General features: G+C 41.0%; 1 long non-coding RNA gene across 1 annotated transcript; it reads right to left on the reverse strand.

Moving 5' to 3' along the window:
• Window positions 1-1,016: 1,016 nt before the first annotated feature.
• Window positions 1,017-3,049, reverse strand: LOC124139517. The gene is made up of 2 exons (XR_007218088.1): window positions 2,981-3,049; window positions 1,017-1,132 (listed from the first exon to the last, which is right to left on the reverse strand). It is a non-coding gene; the product is annotated as an uncharacterized LOC124139517 (long non-coding RNA).
• Between the last annotated feature and the right edge of the window lie 3,247 nt (window positions 3,050-6,296).

The following is a 6,296-nucleotide window of genomic DNA, read 5'->3' on the forward strand; positions in this document are numbered from 1 at the left end:
TAACAATCCAGTCATATCACAAACTGTATTTGCGTTGTCAATTTTGCAAGTCTTGCATCAATGAAACCCTCCCGAATCAACCCTTTATTAACTCAACACTATCACAGCCAGAACCTGATAGTACAACAACCTAGCTTGTATATCACATCCTTGTATCACTACTCAACGCACTCAAGCATCCATATATTACTCATCAACCACACCACACCAGCTAGCCCGAACCCACCCTACCTCTTCTCCTCTTCAGATCTTCACGCCACGCCACGCCACGCCACGCCACGCCACGCCACGCCACGCCTACCCTACCCTACCCTACCCTACCCTACCCTACCCTAGCCACGCCACGCCACGCCACACACCACACCAAGCCAACATCTTCCTCTTCTTTCAGATCCTGCAATTTGTTGTGCAGAGTTGCGTCCCTTGGCCACGCCAAAAGCTGTGAATGTGGGGCACGCCACGCCACGCCACGCCACGCCACGCCACGCCACGCCACAACACAACACAACATAACATAACATAACACAACACAACAATCCAACATCTCCCCCTTCTTTCAGATCCTCACTCAACACCTTTCTTCTCCCACACCAGCTAACCCGACCTCACCCAACATCTTCCCCTTCGATCAGATCCTGCAATTCGCTGTGCAGAGTTGCATCCCTTGGCCACGCCTAAAACCAACGATTGTGGTTTCGAATCCCGGTTCTCTCTGATCTAGGTTTGTCAGCACCATACCCGTGCTCGTGGGTTTCACCGAAGTGGTAACGTCTGAGACCTGATCACTTCGGGCTTCTCTCCCACATTAAGCTGACACGCCGTGATATAACTGGAATACTGTTAAAAGCGGCATTAAACCCAACTCACTCACTCTTTCAGATCCTCACTCAACACACAGCTTTTCCTACATCACATCAGCTGACCCGATATCAGCCACACCCACCCCTACCAACGCCAAGCCCCATTCTCACTAGTCATATCTCATCGTACTTGGGAATATGAAGTGAAGACTCACAGACAATAACCTATCTTTATTTTGAGCTCAGCTGCCGCTTTGAGGAACACAACAGATGCGATACTTCTCTCTACGACCACATCCCGGCACCATCAGCATCTATGCCCGAGCTAGGGTCTGAAATACACACATCTCAAATTAAATTCGAAATCACCTTTATCTTGACTTAAATAATGAAGCATAAATCCCCAAACGACCACAGAAGCACGCGGCTATACATTAGAACACAAACAGCTGATACAAGTTCTCATATTTTAAATTGAAACAGATTTTAACTCCTTTAATAGAATGGTGTTAAAAATAAACTCCCTCGTCTTTCATGTCCGCCTACAAGTTGAGATACTATGGTCCTTGTTTTATACAATTTGGCTGAAATCTCCGAGGATCTGCCCCCATAGTCAATTTCAACATTCTCAGTTTACATATAACGTCTAGAATGTAGCCCCGAGCGATAAGGATATAGTGCTATACACATTTTTGTGAAGCATTAAAAGATTACAGTGTAATAAAGCCATTAAACTATTTCAAGTTGGTGTTAGGCTACGTAATAAAATTAATTCAAAATTTAACTCGATAAAATATAATTTATGGTTTCCTCAAATCGAGGTCATAGTGAACGCCCTATTCTGTCAAGACACCGGTTATTGCAATTGGAGAAGAACTGGAGAAGAACACGGAATAATTAGGAAAGGGGTTATCGGGCATACGTAGACTGGGTTCTGTCTGGTCATATCTGTAATTACCTTGGCGGTGCGCTGTCAAATATTAGTACCACCTGGGTGGCAAGTGGGTGGGTGTAACATACGACGGAAAATATAGTCATGAATATTCGGTTCTGAACGGAGACATTCGGCTTGTCCCGGCATGTAAGGAGAAACTGCCTGTTACATAACTGACTTGTTCAACTGTATATATGCGCAAATAGGTCAGACAGACAGGAACCCAGTCAAGTTGCACAGTGAACGAGTGAGGGAGGCTTTTATAGTTTGGGAAAAGGGGACAGAGAGAGGGGGTGGAGGGAGGTGGGAGGAAAAGGAGGGAGAGAGAGCGAGAGGGGGAATGGGGTTGAGAGGGGGTAGTGAAATTGAGGATAGAGCCGGGAGCCAGAGTGGATAGAAGGAGAGAGACAACTAGTATTAAACCAATATGATGACGTCAATCAGTTGTTGCAGTTGAGTCAGGAATTGACTGGTGTTAAACTTACGTAACTATCGGCCATGATGCAAAAAATATTATATTAATATCAACCATAAAATGGTTTAAGTTGGTGAAATCACTGGAATCGGCTGATTCCGAAAGTACAATCAATAGGTTCGAGTTTTTTCTCCAAGACAGAAAGGGGGGGAGGGGGCGTCGTAAAGACAACAATACACACGCCCAGAGAATTTTAGGATCAAGCACAATCTACAGCATGCTACCTACGCACATGGTTGATCTACTCAGAGCTTTTTATCCATTGTTCCAGGGGCACCCCTTAGTCCCGATAATGCGCCGTCACTTGTCCACAATTTATTACTTTAATACCAAATTAACCCAGAAAGAACATATACCCTTTGAACCCGGAAGTCCAGAATTGCCAGCCAGAAGACAGGTGGTGAAGTCGATCTCTGATAGTTTCGATAGGTTACTATGATTTAGAATGTATTATAAATACGTTTCTTCAACAGATTCACCTCTGAGAGTCGACATCCTCCTTCACGTTTAATTCAGCTGATAAATTCCGAAGGCGTTACTGAAACCTGGCCACAGGTGAATCTTTTTCTTCGGCGAATTTAAGCAATCATTGTCAGTATTGTGTTACGTGAAATATTCGTTTTCTTTGGAGAATTCAAGGATCTGATATAAGACCATGTTCAAATTAATTGCAGGAAATTGTTTCACGTACTGCACGTTGCCTGATTTAGACCGAGACACTGTCTACAAGGACTAGGCGGCTGCGCATTCCAACAGAGAAACCGTTTATACCTTTGGTTAGTTCCACAACGGGGCTGCTGCCTACATCTTTGTAGTCACATACGCTAGCATTCACACGCCGTGCACGTAGAGGCTATTTATAGATCTATAACAGAAACAGCACATCAATATCTATCAATATTTAACCATTATGATGACGTCATGCTGTCGTTGCATTTGATTCTGAGCCAGGAATTCATAACCATTTTGAACGTGCATTTTCAAAAAAGTAATACTGGCACAAATGTAGGTCATTGTGAAAAATTATAGATGTATGGGAAGGAAACTAATCAAAACTATGGCTCTCGATTATGAAAACGCCCTATTTAATTATATACAGGCCACAAAAGGGCTCGCTTGATCACGCGGAACTAGTAACGTTCATACGAACCGTTTTCAGTACGTCTGCCATGGTACCATACTATAAATTCACGAGATTCCTATTAAGACTTTTTAACGATCATTATGGCATAATGTTTGAAGCATCAGGGTATAATATCTTCTTTATGTTATAATGAGTGTGAGTGAGTTTGATTTGACACCGCAATATCACGGCAGGGGACACCAGAAATGGGCTTCACACATAGTACCCATGTCGGGAATCGAACCACCCCACCCCTATTTTGAAAACCAAATGTAGTATGTTGCAGGCAGTAAGATAATCTGAGAGAGGATTTTAATATTTTGGACGCTACCCTTTTAAAAATGCTGGACCCGCCCTTGATAGGACGGACATTTGCAAAACGGATAAAGGACAGTGCTGATAGAAATCGTCCGCTCATGCGTCAGTTCTAAACAGTGGTGACATGTTCTTAACTATTTGCGTATTACCGCCCACACGTTGCATTTCTTTTTGCTGGTTGTTCTCCGTGTTCAATCTGTGTACAATCATCTCGTGACCCAGCACAAATATTTAGTACTCAGGACAAATATTGACTCAGTAGTGTTTTTTATATATGTACATTTGTATTTGTACATACTGGGTCATATTGACCTTCCTAAGTCAGGAAATATTTGTATAAGTTTTTGTTATTAAGGGGTGGGTAAAGTTCACAATGCTTGTAGCGGTCAAATTACAGCGGCAGGCGCCACGAATTGTTAAAGAAAGTGTGCCCACATGAATCCTTTGTGTATGTCAAGGGCGAACGTTCTGCTATCCTAGTACCCTCACATCATGATGAGAGAGAATGGTTTTACGCAGTGGTGTTTTATTAATATTCCAGCCATATCATCCCGGAGGACGCCAAAAATGACGTTAAAGAATGTAGCCACGATTGGAATCGGTCTTCCGTGAGAGTTTATAAGGCTACCCCACCACAGGGCACCCAAAACACCCGGGTCATATTGTGATACCTGCTATACCCGGTCGTCTAAGACACAACAATTACCTGTACAGACTTTCATCCCTTGGGTTTGACACTTTCATATATTGTTGGTTCGAATCCCAAATTTCCCCTGAATGTAACCCTTGGTTTGTAATCATCCAACCCATGTTCGGAGGATTCAGGAAGGTGAAGATTGTCTTAGATTTCGGGTTTCCTCCCTCATTGAGCTTACTCTCCGTGATAGGAATAATACACTGTTCATAGCCCAATTCAATAAAGGACATTTCTTCAAGGAATTTTCCCTGAACTGAAAGCTACACTTACTTCCTCTGTAACAGCTCTTGTTAATTCAACTGAAAGATACAATAATTTCCCTGAAACACTATTGTTAATTATACTGAAAGCTACAATAACTTCCTCTGTACCAGCACTTGTTAATTTAACTGAAAGATACAATAAATTCCCCCGATACACTATTGTTAATTCAACTGAAAGATACACTAGCTTCCACTGAGACACTATTGTTAATTCAACTGAAAGATACACTAACTTCCACTGAGACACTATTGTTAATTAAACTGAAAGATACAAAAACTTCCCCTGAGACACTATTGTTAATTAAACTGAAAGATACACTAACTTCCTCTGTACCAGCTCGTGTTAATTCAACTGAAAGATACACTAACTTCCTCTGAGACACTATTGTTAATTTAGCTGAAAGATACACTAACTTCCTCTGTACCAGCTCTTGTTAATTTAACTGAAAGATACACTAACTTCCCCTGAGACACTATTGTCAATTCAACTGAAAGCCGCACTTACTTCCTCTGTACCAGCTATTGTTAATTCAACTGAAAGATACACTAACTTCCTCTGTACCAGCTCTTGTTAATTCAACTGAAAGATACAATAACTTCTCCTGAGACACTATTGTCAATTCAACTGAAAGCCGCACTTACTTCCTCTGTACCAGCTCTTGTTAATTCAACTGAAAGATACACTAACTTCCCCTGAGACACTATTGTTAATTCAACTGAAAGATACACTTACTTCCTCTGTACCAGCTCTTGTTAATTTAACTGAAAGATACACTAACTTCCCCTGAGACACTATTGTCAATTCAACTGAAAGATACATTAACTTCCTATGTAACAGCTCTTGTTAATTCAACTGAAAGATACAATAATTTCCCTGAGACACTATTGTTAATTATACTGAAAGCTACAATAACTTCCTCTGTACCAGCACTTGTTAATTTAACTGAAAGATACAATAAATTCCCCCGATACACTATTGTTAATTCAACTGAAAGATACACTAGCTTCCACTGAGACACTATTGTTAATTCAACTGAAAGATACACTAACTTCCCCTGAGACACTATTGTTAATTAAACTGAAAGATACAAAAACTTCCCCTGAGACACTATTGTTAATTAAACTGAAAGATACACTAACTTCCTCTGTACCAGCTCTTGTTAATTCAACTGAAAGATACACTAACTTCCTCTGAGACACTATTGTTAATTCAACTGAAAGATACACTAACTTCCTCTGTACCAGCTCTTGTTAATTTAACTGAGAGATACACTAACTTCCCCTGAGACACTATTGTCAATTCAACTGAAAGCCGCACTTACTTCCTCTGTACCAGCTATTGTTAATTCAACTGAAAGATACACTAACTTCCTCTGTACCAGCTCTTGTTAATTCAACTGAAAGATACAATAACTTCCCCTGAGACACTATTGTCAATTCAACTGAAAGCCGCACTTACTTCCTCTGTACCAGCTCTTGTTAATTCAACTGAAAGATACACTAACTTCCCCTGAGACACTATTGTTAATTCAACTGAAAGATACACTAACTTCCTCTGTACCAGCTCTTGTTAATTTAACTGAAAGATACACTAACTTCCCCTGAGACACTATTGTCAATTCAACTGAAAGATACATTAACTTCCTATGTACCAGCTCTTGTTAATTCAACTGAAAGATACAATAA

The sequence above is a fragment of the Haliotis rufescens genome, unplaced genomic scaffold (genome assembly GCF_023055435.1).
Source record: "Haliotis rufescens isolate VD_foot unplaced genomic scaffold, xgHalRufe1.0.p SCAF_1, whole genome shotgun sequence".
Taxonomy (NCBI): domain Eukaryota; kingdom Metazoa; phylum Mollusca; class Gastropoda; order Lepetellida; family Haliotidae; genus Haliotis; species Haliotis rufescens.